Source organism: Bombina bombina, chromosome 10 (genome assembly GCF_027579735.1).
Source record: "Bombina bombina isolate aBomBom1 chromosome 10, aBomBom1.pri, whole genome shotgun sequence".
Taxonomy (NCBI): domain Eukaryota; kingdom Metazoa; phylum Chordata; class Amphibia; order Anura; family Bombinatoridae; genus Bombina; species Bombina bombina.
The window spans coordinates 206,648,375-206,668,113 of NC_069508.1; the positions used below are offsets into that span (position 1 = coordinate 206,648,375).

Consider the following 19,739-nt stretch of genomic DNA (forward strand, 5'->3'; position numbering starts at 1 on the left):
TGAGAGTATATCGTCGATCTGAAAAGGGAGGTAGGAGATGAATCTCTTCGACCGAAAACAGAGAACCTATGAAATAGACCCCCGTTAAGGAAATCATCGTATTCAAATAAGTGATACTCCCTTCACGTCCCTCTGACATTCGCTGTACTCTGAGAGGAATCGGGGTTCAACAATGCTGAGAAGCGCATATCAACGTAGAAATCTTAGCACAAACTTACTTCACCACCTCCATAGGAGGCAAAGTTTGTAAAACTAAATTGTGGGTGTGGTGAGGGGTGTATTTATAGGCATTTTGAGGTTTGGGAAAATTTGCCCCTCCTGGTAGGATTGTATATCCCATATGTCACTAGCTCATGGACTCTTGCCAATTACATGAAAGAAATATATATTTATGTGTTACTATGTGTATATACATATATATTTATGTGTTAATATGCTTATATACATATATATTTGTGTTACTGTGTGTATATACATATATATATATATGTGTGTGTGTTATGTGTATATACATATATATATTTATGTGTTAATATGAGTATATACATATATATGTATGCATTACTATGTGTATATATTTATATATATATATATATATATATATATATGTGTGTGTTGTTATGTGTATATATATATATATATATATATATATATGTGTGTGTTATGTGTATATACATATATATTTATGTGTTACTATGTGTATATACAGATATATTTATGTGTTAGTATGTGTATATACATATATATTTATGTGTTACTATGTGTATATCAATATAAACAGGGTTAGAGTTACTTTATGTGTTGCCTTTTAGCCGCACGTAGTAGAAAGAAAAGCGCTGTCGCCCTACAGCGTGAGAGAAGATTTACACCATGGGATCCGCATAGGGACGCTAGATTCCCCTGGAGAGAAACTTCCGTATTAAGACAAAAACAAGGATTCTTTCTTCTTACGTGTATATTTTCACAATGACAAGTTCTTGTGAGAGAACGTAAGACACATATGTACACAGCCTTATAAAAAATAACAGAAATTTATTGGATATGCTTTAAAACATTTGTAACTCACATGAAGTCGAGGAGACACAATATGAGATACGTCATCTGACGCGTTTCACGCCCACAGGCGCTTTCTCAAAGATATCCTGGGAGTGTCCACATACAGGTATAAATGACTAAACAATGGACACACCTCCCCAGGATTCTGACGTATTAAAGAGATCTCCGTGACCATCCCTGCAAGTGCTAGAACGCCCTTTCTCATTCACCACAGCAGACAGTTATTTCTGCAGAGTAGTCAACTCTTTGAGGGAGGCTTATTTAGAGCAATTGCGGCCATGTTCACAGAGAGATACACACATAAAGAGAACAGTATATACAAACAGACTAAATACATAATAAAAAAAGAGAAAACATTTAATACAATGTTGTGGCTCTAGTTGGAAAAAGCAACAACAGTTACAATTACAGGTGTATAGATACTTGTTACTAGTTATTAGAATGTTGCTTAAAAGCCACAGCATATTATAAAACCATATATATCATTGAAAACATGATATACAAGGTAGCCCTCAGTTTACGCCAGGGTTAGGTTCCAGAAGGAATGGTTGTAAATCAAAACCGTTGTAAATTGAAACCCAGTTTATAATTTAAGTCAATGGGAAGTGAGGGAGTTAGGTTCCAAACCACTCTCAAAATTGTCATAAGTAACACTTAATACATTATTTTTAAAGCTTTGAAATGAAGACTTTAAATGCTACACAGCATTATAAACCTAATAAAATAATCACACAACACAGAATATATAATTAAACTAAGTTAAATGAACAATTTTTTTTGCTAAACAGCATTATAAACCTAATAAAATAATCACACAACACAGACTTCACTTACATTTTTCTGCAAACAGTTTTTTCTATGCATTCCAATCTGGACTGATTTATAGACAGGAAGATCTTGTTCCTTTGAAATCTGCTCGATAGCTCAGGTCTGGTTAAACTGATTACTTCCAGCTTGCTTGGCTTTGCTGCAACACAAGCGGACAGCTCCACCTACTGGCTATTTTAATAAATGCACTGCTTCTCAATGCTTTTCAATAGCAGTCACATGACTGGAAAAAAGATTGTTATTCTGAAACAGTGTAAATTGAACCGTTGTAAAACGAGGGCCACCTGTATATACATTCAAAAAAGCGGTAGCAAGTATTGGATGTCATGTTATTATTCCATACACATTTCCTCGTATCCATATTGATAAATGAGAGCAGGATACTTTCCACTAAGGGCATGATATTTTTTTAAACAAGAAGACTCAATACCTATTTAATTCAAAAACATATGTATATATACACAGATGCAGACACAATTAGCTTAGTATAAACAAGCCTCATTCAATATCCTGAGTATATTAGATATGCAACCGCAAAATGTTCAGATATTTTTTTTTGTCTTATTTGCATATCTATTACCTTATTTTGTACTCTACAGGCATGATGTAACTTTCTATCATTTAGAGTTGAATTTGTTAGGCATATATTCGCATAGAGTGCCATAATTTATATTTTAAAATAACTGTTTGTTTTATTATATTATACACAGAGGACCGATTCTCTTTATTATTTTCGTATGTATATGCATAAATCATTTTGTTATTCTTTCATGTGTTTATTAGTATGTCTAGTGAATTTACACCAGGGAAGGGAGTACAAAGAGGAATGGGGGGGGGGGGTAGTATAGGAGATTATATGTTTATAAAGGACAAAACTTATTTGTTACATACCCTGATAAAAGTCCAAATCCCATCTTAGATTTATCCCCTTAGGTTCCCTAGTATCTAGTTTAAAGATCCATTGGACTTCTCTGTCCAATAGATTCCTATATCTGTCCCCTCCTCTTTGGTTTGGAGGGACATAGTCTATAGCTTGGAACATGAGTGCAGTTTTTCCCTTCTTTATGAAGGTTAAAATGTTTCCCCACAGGGGTTTTTGGGGGGTCTTTTTCTATTGATGTAAGGTGCTCATGTATCCTGTCCTTTAGGTTTCTACTGGTAGACCCTGTATATTGTTTATTTGGTATGTGTAGAATTGTTGGCTGATGAAGTTACCTTACTATCTATCTTGCCGTGTATACACACATTACAGTGTCTACCACAACGAAAGAATCCTTTTTTACGTTAGCCATGTTTCTCTAGTAGGAGTATCTGTACCATAGACATATTTGATTACTTAACTGCCTATAGTAGCTGCTCTTTTTGGAATGAATTTGATACCCTTACCTAGGATATTTTTACATTGGGGATCGAGGGTAAGAATACCAAGATTTTTGTATATAATATTTTTAATTTTCACAAATTGATTGCTGAATTGTGTTATGAAAAACAATTTCATCCCTACTTTTCATTATATTTTGATTTTTGTGTTTATTTTTTAGTAGACTTGTTCGGTTTATATTCCTTATTTTATCTCTTAATGTTAGAAGTGACTTTGTATTGTATCCTCTTTTCTCAAGTCTATGAACTAGATCTAGTGAATGCTTGTCGTACATGTCTGTGTCTGTACAGATCCTTCTAATACAAATGAATTGGCCCTTCAGAATTCCAATTTTGAGATGTTTTGGATGGCAGGAATCTGCTCTTAAAATTGTGTTTCCTGCAATCTCTTTTCGATATAATTCTGATGTAATCCTACCTTTTTCCCCTTTAAGCATAATGTCTAAATACTCTATTGTCGGATTACTTATATTATGTGTAAACTTTAAATTCATAGAGTTTGAATTCAAATAAGATCGAAAGCATGTTGCTTGTTCTTGAGTACCAGACCAGATTATTATCAGGTCATCGATATATCTCATATAGGACTTAATAAAGCCCTTATATATATTCTGCTCACCATAAATGTATGTGGACTCGAACCATCCCAGAAAAAGATTGGCATATGCGGGAGCAAATTTAGCCCCCATTGCCGTGCCACATATCTGCAAATAGTAGCTTGAGTCAAACAAAGTTATGGGTGAGCAGAAATCTCAGTACTTCTAACACAAATTCAATCAACTCATTTGGGAAGCTGCTTTTAGTTGAAGATGATATTTAACTGCCTTAATTCCCAACTCATGGGGTATGCAGGAGTATAGTGACGGAACGTAAATTGTCAACCACTTAAAGCCGTCTTCCCAAATGTCTTTATCCATTTTGTTTATCACGTGTAGTGAGCTTGACAAAACTGGGTATCATTTGGATGTAGGGCTGAAGTATGTTGTCAAGCCCCTCACCCATTGATCCAGATCTTTGTGTATTTTTGGTACAAGACGAAAGTTAGCTGTCACAGGGTGTGTTATATACAGATACTCATAGTTTTTTGTCTAAAATACCCAAATGTTCCCCCCAGACCAATAGTTTATTTAATTCTAATAGGAAAATACAGATGGGGTTCCTAGGGAGCAATCTATAGGTTGTTATGTCATTCAGTTGGTTTACAGCCTCATTGTGGTAATTAGTTGTATCTTGTACCACTATGGATCCCCCTTTGTCTGCTGTGGTAATGGTTATGTGTTGGTTGTCAGCTAGTTTTTTTGAAAGAATGCATTTGTTTATGTGTCAAGTTTGATTTAGTATTGTTATATCTTCGGATATTTAGTTTGATGTTCTGATGTAATTTTACCAAATCTCTGTGTGTTTTTTCTTGAAACATATCTATATAGTTATTGCGTGAGTGTATAGGGTAGAAAGTGCTCTTAGATCTAAGATGATTATTTATCGATTTTGGGCCAAGGTATCAGTAGTTGTCCTGGCAGATTCATTGCTCAAGTCATCAAGTATTTGCTCTGTCCTAGCATCTTCAAAATTTAGCTGGGTATTGGTATTCATAGATTGTGTCATATCTAAATCTGAAAGTGTACTCATTTTTTTCTGGTTGTAGACTCTCATTTCTATCTACCGCAGATAGAGTATGTACTTGGGAACTGTCACTAGATGGCATTTGCATAAAGTGCCTTTTTAGTACCAATTTCCTTACAAAGCAGTTAACGTCTGTGATGGTGTGAAAGGGATCGAAGTCCGTTGATGGTGAAAAACCCAGACATTTCTCTAGGACTTGTATTTCATATTTATCTAGCGAATGCGTAGATAAATTCACTACTGTGCATATCTTCTCGTCATGGGTTTTTTCTTGCTCTGTTGTTCTGACTTTTTTGATGTTTTTTTCATCCTTTTCTTTAGGACTTGGGGTATCACTCTGTTTATGTTCTTTGGTCTTGCTCCTAGATGTTCAATATAGCTCTGATTGTTGGTTTCTGGTGAGTTTGGATTAGATGCCTCTGCTGACTCTGATATAGGTGTCGATGCAATATGACTCCTCACTGAGAAATTTGAATCTGAAAAGTTCACTTTTTTATCCTGGTTGCCTTGTTTTCCATGTTGATTACTCGATTTGTTGGCTTTTTTTGTGTTTTTCCTTTATTGTTAGTATATTCTGAAGTATTCCAGTTATATACTACATCAAGTGCATAGTCCTGCTCGTCTCTGAGCATTTTGTTGTCTTTCCTTGAAGTTAGATCTTGTTCTAAATCATCTAGATGCCTTGCCAATTCTTCATCGTATTTAGGATATTTCTCATGTGTTTGTAGGGGTAACATTTGATTTTGTAGATCCTTTATTTCTTCCAACACCTTTGTCCTTTTATTATTTTTGTTAGTCAGAAATGTATTCATTAGTTTAAGGGAACATTCACTAAGTGTTTCATTCTATTCTTTCATGAAGTCTTTATCTTCATCTTTATCCACATTAGGGAATTTTTTCATCCTTAAACCTCTAGGAATAATTGCAGATTTTATATATTTATCAAGGTATATGATCTCATACCATAATTTTAGTTCTTTTATTCTCAGATTTTCCATTTTAAGGAATAACTGACGTAGGTCATACATTTGTGGTTGGGTGACAATTCACTTTGTCTCTCTGTGAATGTGAGTTTTCTATTAAAAATATTTTCCAAGGCTTTTGATTGTGCCATATTGTGTTTTATATCGTTCAATTAGTATATACGAATAGCTGTCCTGATGTGTGTTGTTTTACCATGTGTATAGACAAACAGTCCCAAGTAAAGTTACAGGTGACGTCACTGGTAGATTCAAATGAGTGCTGTGTTTAATATGTTCGTTTTTGTTAGTCGTTTTTTTGGAACATCATTTATTTCTTAACTTTGTAGTTATCAGCACGTATAGATATGTCAGTCTATTAGAAAATACTTTTTCCCTTTTTTTTTCACCAGTAAGTCAGCGGAACACAGAGCATAAGATACTACTAAAGAGAACGGTATATTAAAGAGAACGGTATATTAAGACAATGCTAGATATTTTAAAGGTTTCCCAGGAAGTAAAGAGCACCATAATTTCTATGTATTTCTCACTTAAATATGTATACATTTGATTCACACAACCACATATCCAGCTTCAATGTAGACGGCAAACAGTTGTAAATCTCTAAAGGCGATTTAGCCAAAGAAGCTAAGTATTTTAATCTAAACAGAGTTAGAGTTACTTAATCTGTTGCCTTTTAGCCGCACGTAGAAGAAAGAAAATGCTGTCGCCCTACACCGTGAGAGAAGATTTACACCATGGGATCCGCACAGGGACGCTAGATTCCCCTGGAGAGAAACTTCCGTATTAAGACAAAAACAAGGATTCTTTCTTCTTACGTGTATATTTTCACAATGACAAGTACTTGTGAGAGAACGTAAGACACATATGTACACAGCCTTATAAAAAATAACAGAAATTTATTGGATATGCTTTAAAACATTTGTAACTCACATGAAGTCGAGGAGAGACAATACGAGATACGTCATCTGACGATTTTCACGCCTACAGGCGCTTTCTCAAAGATATCCTGGGAGTGTCCACATACAGGTATAAATGACTAAACAATGGACACACCTCCCCAGGATTCTGACATATTAAAGAGATCTCCGTAACCATCCCCGCAAGTGCTAGAACGCCCTTTCTCATTCACCACAGCAGACAGTTATTTCTGCAGAGTAGTTAACTCTTTGAGGGTGGTTTATTTAGAGCAATTGCGGCCATGTTCACAGAGAGATACATACATAAAGAGAACAGTATATACAACAGACTAAATACATAATAAAAAAGAGAAAACATTTAATACAATGTTGTGGCAATGTAAGAAGAAAGAATCCTTGTTTTTGTCTTACTATGTGTATATACATATATATTTATGTGTTACTATGTGTATATACATATATATTTATGTGTTACTATGTCTATATACATATATATTTATGTGTTACTATGTCTATATACATATATATTTATGTGTTACTATGTGTATATACATATAGATTTGTGTCACTATGTGTATATACATATATATTTATGTGTTATGTGTATATACATATATATTTATGTGTTATGTGTATATACATATATATTTATGTGTTACTATGTGTATATACATATATATTTGTGTTACTATGTGTATATACATATATATTTATGTGTTACTATGATATATGTATATACACATACTAACACATAAATATATATGTATATACACATAGTAACACATAAATATATATGTATATACACATAGTAACACATAAATATATATATTAATATACACATAATAACACATAAATATATATATTAATATACACATAATAACACATAAATATATATGTATATACACATAGTAACACAAATATATATGTATATACACATACTAACACATAAATATATATGTATATACACATAGTAACACATAAATATATATGTATATATACATAGTAACACATAAATATATATGTATATACACATAGTAACACAAATATATATGTGTATACACATAGTAACACATAAATATATATGTATATACACAGTTACACATAAATATATATGTGTATACACATAACACAAATATATTATATATGTATATACACAAAGTAACACATAAATATATATGTATATACACATAGTAACACAAATATATATGTATACACATAAAAACACAAATATATATATATATGTATATACACATAGTAACAAATATATATGTATATACACATAGTAACACAAATATATATGTATATACACATAATAACACAAATATATATGTATATACACATAATAACACAAATATATATGTATATACACATACTAACACATAAATATATATGTATATACACAGTTACACATAAATATATATGTATATACACAGTTACACATAAATATATATGTATATTAACATAGTAACACAAATATATATGTATATACACAAAATAACACATATATATATATATATATATATATATATACATACACACATAGTAACACAAATATATATATGTATATACACATAGTAACACAAATATATATATATGTATATACACATAGTAACACAAATATATATACTATATATATATATATATATATATATATATATATATATATATATACACACACACAGTAACACATATATATATGTATATACACATAGTAACACATAAATATATATGTATATACAATTTATGTGTTACTATATGTGTGTGTGTGTATATATATATTTATGTGTTACTATGTGTATATACATATATATTTATGTGTTACTATGTGTATATACAGATATATTTATGTATTACTATGTGTATATACATATATATTTATGTGTTACTATGTGTATATACATATATATTTATGTGTGTTACTATGTGTATTTACAGTACATATATATATATATATATATATATATATATATATATATATATATATATTTATCTGTTACTATGTGTATATATTTATGTGTTACTTTGTTTATATACATATATATTTATGTATTACTATGTGTATATACATATATATTTATGTGTTACTATGTGTATATACATATATATTTATGTGTGTTACTATGTGTATTTACAGTACATATATATATTTATCTGTTACTATGTGTATATATTTATGTGTTACTATGTGTATATACATATATATTTGTGTTACTATGTGTATATACATATATATTTATGTGTTACTATGTGTATATACATATATATTTGTGTTACTATGTGTATATACATATATATTTATGTGTTTCTATGTGTATATACATATATATTTATGTGTTACTATGTGTATATACATATATATTTATGTGTTACTATATGTATATACATATATATTTATGTGTTTCTATGTGTATATACATATATATTTATGTGTTACTATGTGTATATACATATATATTTATGTGTTACTATGTGTATATACATATATATTTATGTGTTACTATGTGTATATACACATATATTTATGTTACTATGTGTATATACATATATATTTATGTGTTAGTATGTGTATATACATATATATTTATGTTACTATGTGTATATACATATATATTTATGTGTTAGTATGTGGATATACATATATATTTATGTGTTACTATGTGTATATACATATATATTTATGTGTTACTATGTGTATATACATATATATTTATGTGTTACTATGTGTATATACATATATATTTATGTGTTACTGTGTGTATATACATATATATTTATGTGTGTTACTATGTGTATTTACAGTACATATATATATTTATCTGTTACTAAGTGTATATATTTATGTGTTACTATGTGTATATACATATATATTTGTGTTACTATGTGTATATACATATATATTTATGTGTTACTATGTGTATATACATATATATTTGTGTTACTATGTGTATATACATATATATTTATGTGTTACTATGTGTATATACATATATATTTGTGTTACTATGTGTATATACATATATATTTATCTGTTACTATGTGTATATACATATATATTTATGTGTTACTATGTGTATATACATATATATTTATGTGTTACTATGTGTATATACATATATATTTATGTGTTACTATGTGTATATACATATATATTTATGTGTTACTATGTGTATATACATATATATTTATGTGTTACTATGTGTATATACATATATATTTATGTGTTACTATGTGTATATACATATATATTTATGTGTTACTATGTGTATATACATATATATTTATGTGTTACTATGTGTATATACATATATATTTATGTGTTACTATGTGTATATACATATATATTTGTGTTACTATATGTATATACATATATATTTATGTGTTACTATGTGTATATACATATATATTTATGTGTTACTATGTGTATATACATATATATTTATGTGTGTTACTATGTGTATTTACAGTACATATATATATTTATCTGTTACTATGTGTATATATTTATGTGTTACTATGTGTATATACATATATATTTGTGTTACTATGTGTATATACATATATATTTATGTGTTACTATGTGTATATACATATATATTTATGTGTTACTATGTGTATATACATATATATTTATGTGTTACTATGTGTATATACATATATATTTATGTGTTACTATGTGTATATACATATATATTTATGTGTTACTATGTGTATATACATATATATTTATGTGTTACTATGTGTATATACATATATATTTATGTGTTACTATGTGTATATACATATATATTTATGTGTTACTATGTGTATATACATATATATTTATGTGTTACTATGTGTATATACATATATATTTATGTGTTACTATGTGTATATACATATATATTTATGTGTTACTGTGTGTATATACATATATATTTATGTGTTACTGTGTATATACATATATATTTATGTGTTACTATGTGTATATACATATATATTTATGTGTTACTATGTGTATATACATATATATTTGTGTTAATATGTGTATATACATATATATTTATGTGTTATTATGTGTATGTACATATATATTTATGTGTTATTATGTGTATATACATATATATTTATGTGTGACTATGTGTATATACATATATATTTATGTGTTACTATGTGTATATACATATATATTTATGTGTTACTATGTGTATATACATATATATTTATGTGTTACTATGTGTATATACATATATATTTATGTGTTATTATGTGTATGTACATATATATTTATGTGTTACTATGTGTATATACATATATATTTATGTGTTACTATGTGTATATACATATATATTTATGTGTTATTATGTGTATGTACATATATATTTATGTGTTACTATGTGTATATACATATATATTTATGTGTTACTATGTGTATATACATATATATTTATGTGTTACTATGTGTATATACATATATATTTATGTGTTATTATGTGTATGTACATATATATTTATGTGTTACTATGTGTATATACATATATATTTATGTGTTACTATGTGTATATACATATATATTTATGTGTTACTATGTGTATATACATATATATTTATGTGTTACTATGTGTATATACATATATATTTATGTGTTACTATGTGTATATACATATATATTTATGTGTTACTATGTGTATATACATATATATTTATGTGTTACTATGTGTATATACAGATATTAACACAAATATATATGTAAAAGAATATACAATACATATATATTTACTGGGAACACACAGTCCCCATAGACCACAATGTAAAGGCACTTTTCAGTGCCGTTTTCTTTTGTTTTTTTCTAACACCCCACTCCAACTTTACCCCCCAAAACTGACAAGTGCTAAATTTTGCACAGAATGCTTGATTAGAGCAGCAAAGAAAGTAAAATAATCAAGAGGCTTTCACAGAGGATTTTGCACTGAGAAAAACCCCACAGAATTTTCAGAATTAAATTGGAGTAGAAGTGGGCAGTATAGCACCACCACTTAGAATACTATCTCACTATGTAAATCAGTCAGCTACCCAGCTAGCTTAGTTTTCAAATTAACGGTAAAAGTACTCAGGAAGGCTGTGATGGCCAATGTCTATTTAGCCCTCAACAAATATAGCAAATTTATTTATTGGCCAGGATGCACAGAATAAATCAAGAACTCATATCTATTCTTAACATTTTTTGTAGATTTTTTTTATATAATTATATATATTCTATTTATGTTGATTTTGTATGCAACTAGTAACTGTAAATTAGAATATTATGACATATTTGCAATATCAGTCTCAACCACTAGATGTCACTATAATTTTACAATATCCTTTTTTTATATTGATGAGCTTTGCTTTTAAAATTTCAACTAGGTATAATAACTGCTCTAAATTGAAGTTGCTATGAGAATATCACATGCAGTTAATGACTTTATGAGTAAACTTTAATTGTTATGACATATGGAGCTGCAAATTACTGTTGGAGAAAAAGTTTAGTTAATTGTATTTACATATGGAAGGCGTGCACATCGCACATGAGCAGACAAAGCGTTGAGATTTGCTACCCCTTCTCAGTGCGCATAAACGCACATACGTCTCCGCATTCCATACATGCTTTACACATGGGGAAGGCAGTGACGTAAGTGAGCGCATGAGCACTGAGAGGGGTAGCAAATATCAACAGAACACAAGCAGTGAAGGTTCATTTTTGCTGTAGTGTAGAGACTAAACTCCCCCCCCCCGATCCCTCCCAAACACACCACCCCTCACTGGTCATCACCATCTTAGGTACTGACAGACAGTTTGCAGTTTATGGATTTATTTTAAATAGATGTATTCCTTTCTTTCTGTAGTGTAGTGTAGGGGTCCCTCCTCACCCTCCCACATCCCTGATCCCCCCAAAAGCTCTCTTACCCTCCCACACTTTTTTCAGTAGTGTAGTGGCTCCCTTCACCCTCCAAGATGACTTTTTCTATAGCGTAGTGTCCCTTCTCAAGCCGATTGTGTTCCATAGTGTAGGGTCCCATCCCTCCCTCTCTGTGGCCTCACATTTTACTGTAGTGTAGGGAACCCCGCATCTACCTCTGTGTCAATCTACCCACCTCCCTCCTTCTCTCCCACCGTTCCACTCTGCACCAACGATGATCATTACAGAGAGTGCTTCAGACAGTGCTTCCTTACTATATGAAGGCAGATGCCTTCTGCCACCAACTGCAGTCTCTGCTGTCTAAGCTAACAGCCTTGGGTAAATTACTGAGTGATGTAGTAACAACGTCCAAATGGCACAAGGGTTTAAAGTGACAGAGATTTCTCCCCTTTCATTTTCTTCCAAATGGTCAACTTTGCATGCTGAAGTGTATGAAATTGCTTACAAAGGCTCCTTTACCTTTGTCATTTGAACCAGCTGCTTTTGCTTATTGTATTTCCACCTATACTGACAAGTACTTGTTATAGAAAAGCTATGTAAAAAAACATCTAGAGGAACTTACACTCCCAGTGGGTGGATGTGTGGGTGTGGGGGGGGGGATGATAAATAAATACTTAAAATGTTAATTTTCTATTGTTCAGTGAGAGATAAGGAGGACTTTGTGTATTTGTGGAGTGATAAGATAATAAGGTCTGCTCTCCCTGCAAATTCGGTCCATTTAATTGAATTGTAGTTTCAATTAACAGAAACAGCTATTTCATGTACAAAAACACTAAAGGTGCAATTTCCGAGACCTTTTATTCTCTGTAGCTGGCATAACAAGTCACTGGAAGAACATTAAAGGGACACTGAACCCAAAAATTTTCTTTCGTGATACAGATAGAGCATGCAATTTTAAGCAACTTTCTAATTTACTTCTATTATCATTTTTTCTTTTTTCACTTGCTATCTTTATTTGAAAAAGAAGGCATCTAAGCTTTTTTTGGTTCAGGACTCTGGACAGCACTTTTGTTATTGGTGGATGAATTTATTCACCAATCAGCAAGAATAACCCAGGTTATTCACCACAAATGGGCCGGCATCTAAACTTACATTTTTGCATTTCAAATAAAGATACCAAGAGAATGAAGAACATTTGATAATAAGAGTAAATTAGAAAGTTGCTTAAAATTGCATGCTCTATCTGAATCACGATAGAAAAAAATTTGGGTTCAGTGTCCCTTTTAAGGTTGGCAAATTAAAGAAAAAAATGTTGCTTTTTTTTCTACTGCACAAACATTTCACTTAGAATTACATTTTTGTTTAATCTCCTTTAAATCCTCCAGCCTGACATTAAATTGTATTTCTAGACTTTGTAGGGTTTACTAAAACATCTCTTTGCTTGCAGACCACAGTGGGTAGAGGTTACAGTAGTTCAAATGTTCTGTTTAATTATCAACTACTGCGCTCAGTCTGTGGCGAGTCCCTCTGGATATATATAGGTTAACTATACCACCAAGAAAATAGCTTCAGGCAGACAACACCAGCCAAAAGCTCTTAATACAAGCAGCACAATGAACGTGATTTTTATTTTCTTTGTACCATTAGCGATCTGTGCGTCAATAGAGAAAGAGCACATAGAATTTGAGACTATTCCCACTGAGTCAAGGTCTAGGTTTGCAATGCTGGACGATGTAAGAATTCTAGCAAACGGCCTTCTTCAGCTTGGCCATGGTTTGAAGGATTTTGTCCATAAGACTAAAGGACAAATCAATGATATTTTTCAAAAGCTCAATCTATTTGATAAATCTTTTTATGATCTCTCAGAACAGACCAATGAGATCAGAGAAAAGGAAGAGGAACTTAAAGAAACAACCTCAAAGTTACAAGCAAACAATGAAGAAATAAAGAATATGTCACAACAGATTCATTCTCAAATTGAACACCTGCTGCAAGATAAGAGGCAACTTCAGTCCAAGGTCGGAAGATTAGAAGAGAAGTTGTCTCAGATTACAGAAGGAAAAAGTGACGTGCAGGACTTAAAGGAAATCTCTTCGCTGAAAGTAAGTGTATAGTGTATAGTGTATAGTGTATAGCGTATTGTGTATAGTGTACTGCGTATAGTGTACAGCGTATAGCGTATAGTGTATAGCGTATAGTGTATAGCGTATAGTGTATAGCGTATAGCGTATAGTGTATAGCGTATAGTGTATAGTGTATTGCGTATTGCGTATAGTATATAGCGTAAAGCGTATTGTGTATTGCGTATAGCGTATAGTGTACTGCGTATATATTATTTTGTGTATAGTGTATAATGTATAGCGTATAGTGTATTGCGTATAGTGTATTGTGCATTGCGTATAGTGTATTGCGTATAGTGTATTGCGTATAGTATTAAATATGTGCTGCTTATCTAGACTTAGATCAAATAAAGTCACCACTTAAAGGGACAGTAAAGTAAAAAAATTAAATTGAATTATCTATCTGAATCATAAAACTTTAACAATTGTCCAAATTGCATTTATTATCACTTTTACTTTGTTTAGGAGCGGCAATGCTCTACTGGGGGCTAGCTGCACAAATATGCCTCTTGTCATTGGCTCACTCAAAGTTTTTAGCTAGCTCCCATAATATATTGCTGCTTCTAAACCCAACAGGATTTACTTTTCAACAAAGGAACAAAACAAAATTTGATAATAGAAGTAAACTGGAAAGTTGTTTAAAATGAAATGCTCTATCTGAATCATGAAGGTTTCATTTTGACTTTACTGTCCTTTTAAATTATTTTTATATAGGGCACACAGATATATTATCATAGCTTATAGGGACATTATACTCTAATGCGTTAGACCATGTTATTTTTTTACCATTACCGACGCTAGTCATTTAAACAGCAGCGTTGCATAAGTCATTGTGATGTCAGAGGGGGTGCGGTAAGCAAGTGCGTAAAGATGAGTGCAGTAAGCCGATACAGCCACATTGAAGTGAATGTCGGAGCGCTTCCCAAGAGTTTGTATAAACACTACTGTAAATCATATTTCAGTGAGCCACCCACACATATTATATACATCATTTCAGCAGGCCAAACAGAATATAAAATTATTATTTTATCTATATTTCATGGCATGAGAGAGCGCTGCAGCAGGTAGATTCTTCTTCAAATGCTGCCTGAGAAGAAAACAACACACTCCGGTGCCGTTTAAAATAACAAACTTTTGATTGAAGATATAAAAACTAAGTTTAATCACCACAGTCCTCTCACACATCCTATCTATTAGTTGGGTGCAAGAGAATGACTGGGTGTGACGTAGAGGGGAGGAGCTATATAGCAGCTCTGCTTGGGTGATCCTCTTGCACTTCCTGTTGGGGAGGAGTTAATATCCCATAAGTAATGGATGACCCGTGGACTGACTACACTTAACAGGAGAAAAATATATTTTATATTAAATGTATATTTGTTATCATTTTAGTAAATAAGATTGAAATGACCAAGTGACCATTTATGTTTCTTTAATCACCTTACTGAATTGTTATCAAGCGTAGTCAAATGTAAAACAGGAGCTATATGGGCTTTCACGGATTAGAATATATACTATAGGGTCCTTTGTGCCAGTACAGAAATAACAACTTGATGAGTTACTACAGTGATCATCTGACTATACAGATGAAATTCATATATTTATTTAAGAGAGGGACTGGTCTACTATAAAATAAAGTTTATTAGTGGTCTATAGACATAACCGCCTATAAACTGCCATTCTCCAGAACAACTCCGTGTGCTGCATATTTCCTTGTTTAAATGTTTGGGGCTTGTGGCATTTTAGCACAATTTGAGAGAGCAGCCAATACTCTTGCAAATGCGATAAGGCGTCTTGGAGGTAGTTGGAGGCTAGTAAGGAAGCAGAGGTTGAGGAACTTGGAGGTAGTTTGAGGCTAGTAAGGGAGCTGAGACTGAGGAGCTTTGAAGTAGTTGGAGGCTAGTAAAGGAGCTGAGATTAAGGAGCTTGGAGGTATTTGGAGGCTAGTAAAGGAGCTGAGATTGAGGAGCTTGGATACTAGTAAGGGAGCTGAGATTGAGGAGCTTGGAGGCTAGTAAGGGAGCTGAGATTGAGGAGCTTGGAGGCTAGTAAGGGAGCTGAGATTGAGGATCTTGGAGGCTAGTAAGGGAGCTGAGATTGAGTAGCTTAGAGGCTAGTAAGGGAGCTGAGATTGAGGAGCTTGGAGGTAGTTGGAGGCTAGTAAGGGAGCAGAGCTTGAGGAGCTTGAAGGCAGTTGGAGACTAGTAAGAGAGCTGAGGTTGAGGAGCTTGGAGGTAGTTGGAGGCTAGTAAGAGAGCTGAGGTTGAGGAGCTTGGAGGTAGTTGGAGGCTAGTAAGGGAGCAGAGGTTGAGGAGCTTGAAGGTAGTTGGAGACTAGTAAGAGAGCTGAGGTTGAGGAGCTTGGAGGTAGTTGGAGGCTAGTAAGAGAGCTGAGGTTGAGGAGCTTGGAGGTAGTTGGAGGCTAGTAAGAGAGCAGAGGTTGAGGAGCTTGAAGGTAGTTGGAGACTAGTAAGAGAGCTGAGGTTGAGGAGCTTGGAGGTAGTTGGAGGCTAGTAAGGGAGCAGAGGTTGAGGAGCTTGGAGGTAGTTGGAGGCTAGTAAGAGAGCTGAGGTTGAGGAGCTTGGAGGTAGTTGGAGGCTAGTAAGGGAGCAGAGGTTGAGGAGCTTGAACAACCTTTCTATTCAGCTTTACTGTCTGTCACTTCCTGCTCCAACCCCCTCTGTGATGACAACCACCAATGATCGTGGCCTACAGTGAGGGGGATCACCAACTGCAGCATTGGATGGGCTATCTCCCAGCATGATGAGACTCACAGGCAGAGATTTGCATGACAACCCGTTGTAGTCATGCGCATGGAAAAGGTTAACTTTTTATAAAAAAATACATAAAGTAGACTAAAAAAAACAATACAAGACAAGGAGAGCCATATTGCAAAGAGCTTACAATCTATTCCGCAAAACTACCTTTAAGATGTATTAATGCTTAGATATGCTGTGTAAGGAGAACGGTTGAGCTACATTTCAGGAACACAGACATCTGGAGTCAATTTCAGAGGTGTGGCAGAAATAGTAGTTCTATTCCACAGTTCAGTTACATTATTAATTATCACATAATGAGAAAATGTAATTTAATTTTGTCCTCCATTTCCAAGTAAGATACAATAGGGCTGTTAATGAAGGGGAAAAATGAAAACATAGCAGTGTTAAAAAGATATATTTAAATAAAATGTCTGCAGACACAAAGAATATTAAACAGATACTAAAATGCTAAAAGAGATTCTTTAAAAATTAGCATGTGCAAGAGTTTACAGTATGTACAAATCTGTAATTGGCTAATGGCTGTCACATGATGCAGTTGCCAAGGAAATGGGAAAACAAAAATCTTCGAAATTTCCCAGAAAAGAATGTATTGATAATTTGAAGTTCAGGGTAAATGATGTTGCATTGTATGTTTAATCGTGCATTTGCGATTAAGCTATTCTATAATATTTAATGGTCCTTTAAAGGTTCATTAACAGCGCACCTATTAATTTTAAAGAAAAAAAAAAGTGCAACACGGGGGAGGCGCTAATGGCTGTTGCCAGCTTTTGGACAAGCACCACAGCAGGTGCTAAACGGTTATTTAGCGATCAGCTGTAAGAAAAAAATGTGTACTGTTAACCTCAACATTACCATACTTTTTAAAGTTATATTTACATTACATTGTTTAAAGGTGTGAGTCGCTTTTACTAGTCTATTGATTACATTTGCACAATAGTATTGAGTGCACGTCATATAATAGTCATCACAAGTAAATAGTATGGAGTGCACGTCATATAATAGTCGTCTCAAGTAAACAGTATGGAGTGCACGTCTTATAATAGTCATCACAAATAAATAGTATGGAGTGCACGTCATATAATAGTCATCTCAAGTAAATAGTATGGAGTGCACGTCATATAATAGTCGTCTCAAGTAAATAGTATGGAGTGCACGTCATATAATAGTCATCTCAAGTAAATAGTATGGAGTGCACGTCATATAATAGTCATCTCAAGTAAATAGTATGGAGTGCACGTCTTATAATAGTCATCACAAGTAAATAGTATGGAGTGCACGTCATAATATAGTGATCACAAGTAAATAGTATGGAGTGCACGTCATATAATAGTCATCTCAATCCCTATATTCTTATGGTGACCAAAATCCATTTTAAAGGCAGAATAAAATCATTGTTTTGCTTTTTAAACATTCAGACTTTATGAAAGATAATGCTAGTCAGACTTCTACCTTGGGTCTGAGACTTCTACCTTGGGTCTGAGACTTCTACCTTGGGTCTGAGACTTCTACCTTGGGTCTGAGACTTCTACCTTGGGTCTGAGACTTCTACCTTGGGTCTGATACTTCTACCTTGGGTCTGATACTTCTACCTTGGGTCTGATACTTCTACCTTGGGTCTGATACTTCTACCTTGGGTCTGATACTTCTACCTTGGGTCTGATACTTCTACCTTGGGTCTGATACTTCTACCTTGGGTCTGATACTTCTACCTTGGGTCTGATACTTCTACCTTGGGTCTGATACTTCTACCTTGGGTCTGATACTTCTACCTTGGGTCTGATACTTCTACCTTGGGTCTGATACTTCTACCTTGGGTCTGATACTTCTACCTTGGCTGTGATACTTCTACCTTGGCTGTGATACTTCTACCTTGGCTGTGATACTTCTACCTTGGCTGTGATACTTTTACCTTGGGTCTGAGACTAATACATTCTTGAACATTTTTCAGCACTTTGTTGAACAACAAGATGAAAATATCAGAAAACTTCTGAAAGTGGTGCAGGATCAACATGTGCAACTTGACCACCAAAACAGTCAAATAAAAGACCTTGAGAAAAAGGTACATAGACTTAACAGTGTCTCCCCATAACTTCTTTTCATGGTAAAGCATATTAGTCACTAGATGTACTGTGACATCAACACAAGTGCCTACAATAAATAAATATTATATATATATATATA

General features: G+C 32.7%; 1 protein-coding gene across 14 annotated transcripts in view; it reads right to left on the reverse strand.

Moving 5' to 3' along the window:
* Positions 1-19,739, reverse strand: part of DOCK7 (dedicator of cytokinesis 7) — a 695,569-nt gene that overhangs the window by 470,216 nt on the left and 205,614 nt on the right. The window lies entirely within an intron of this gene.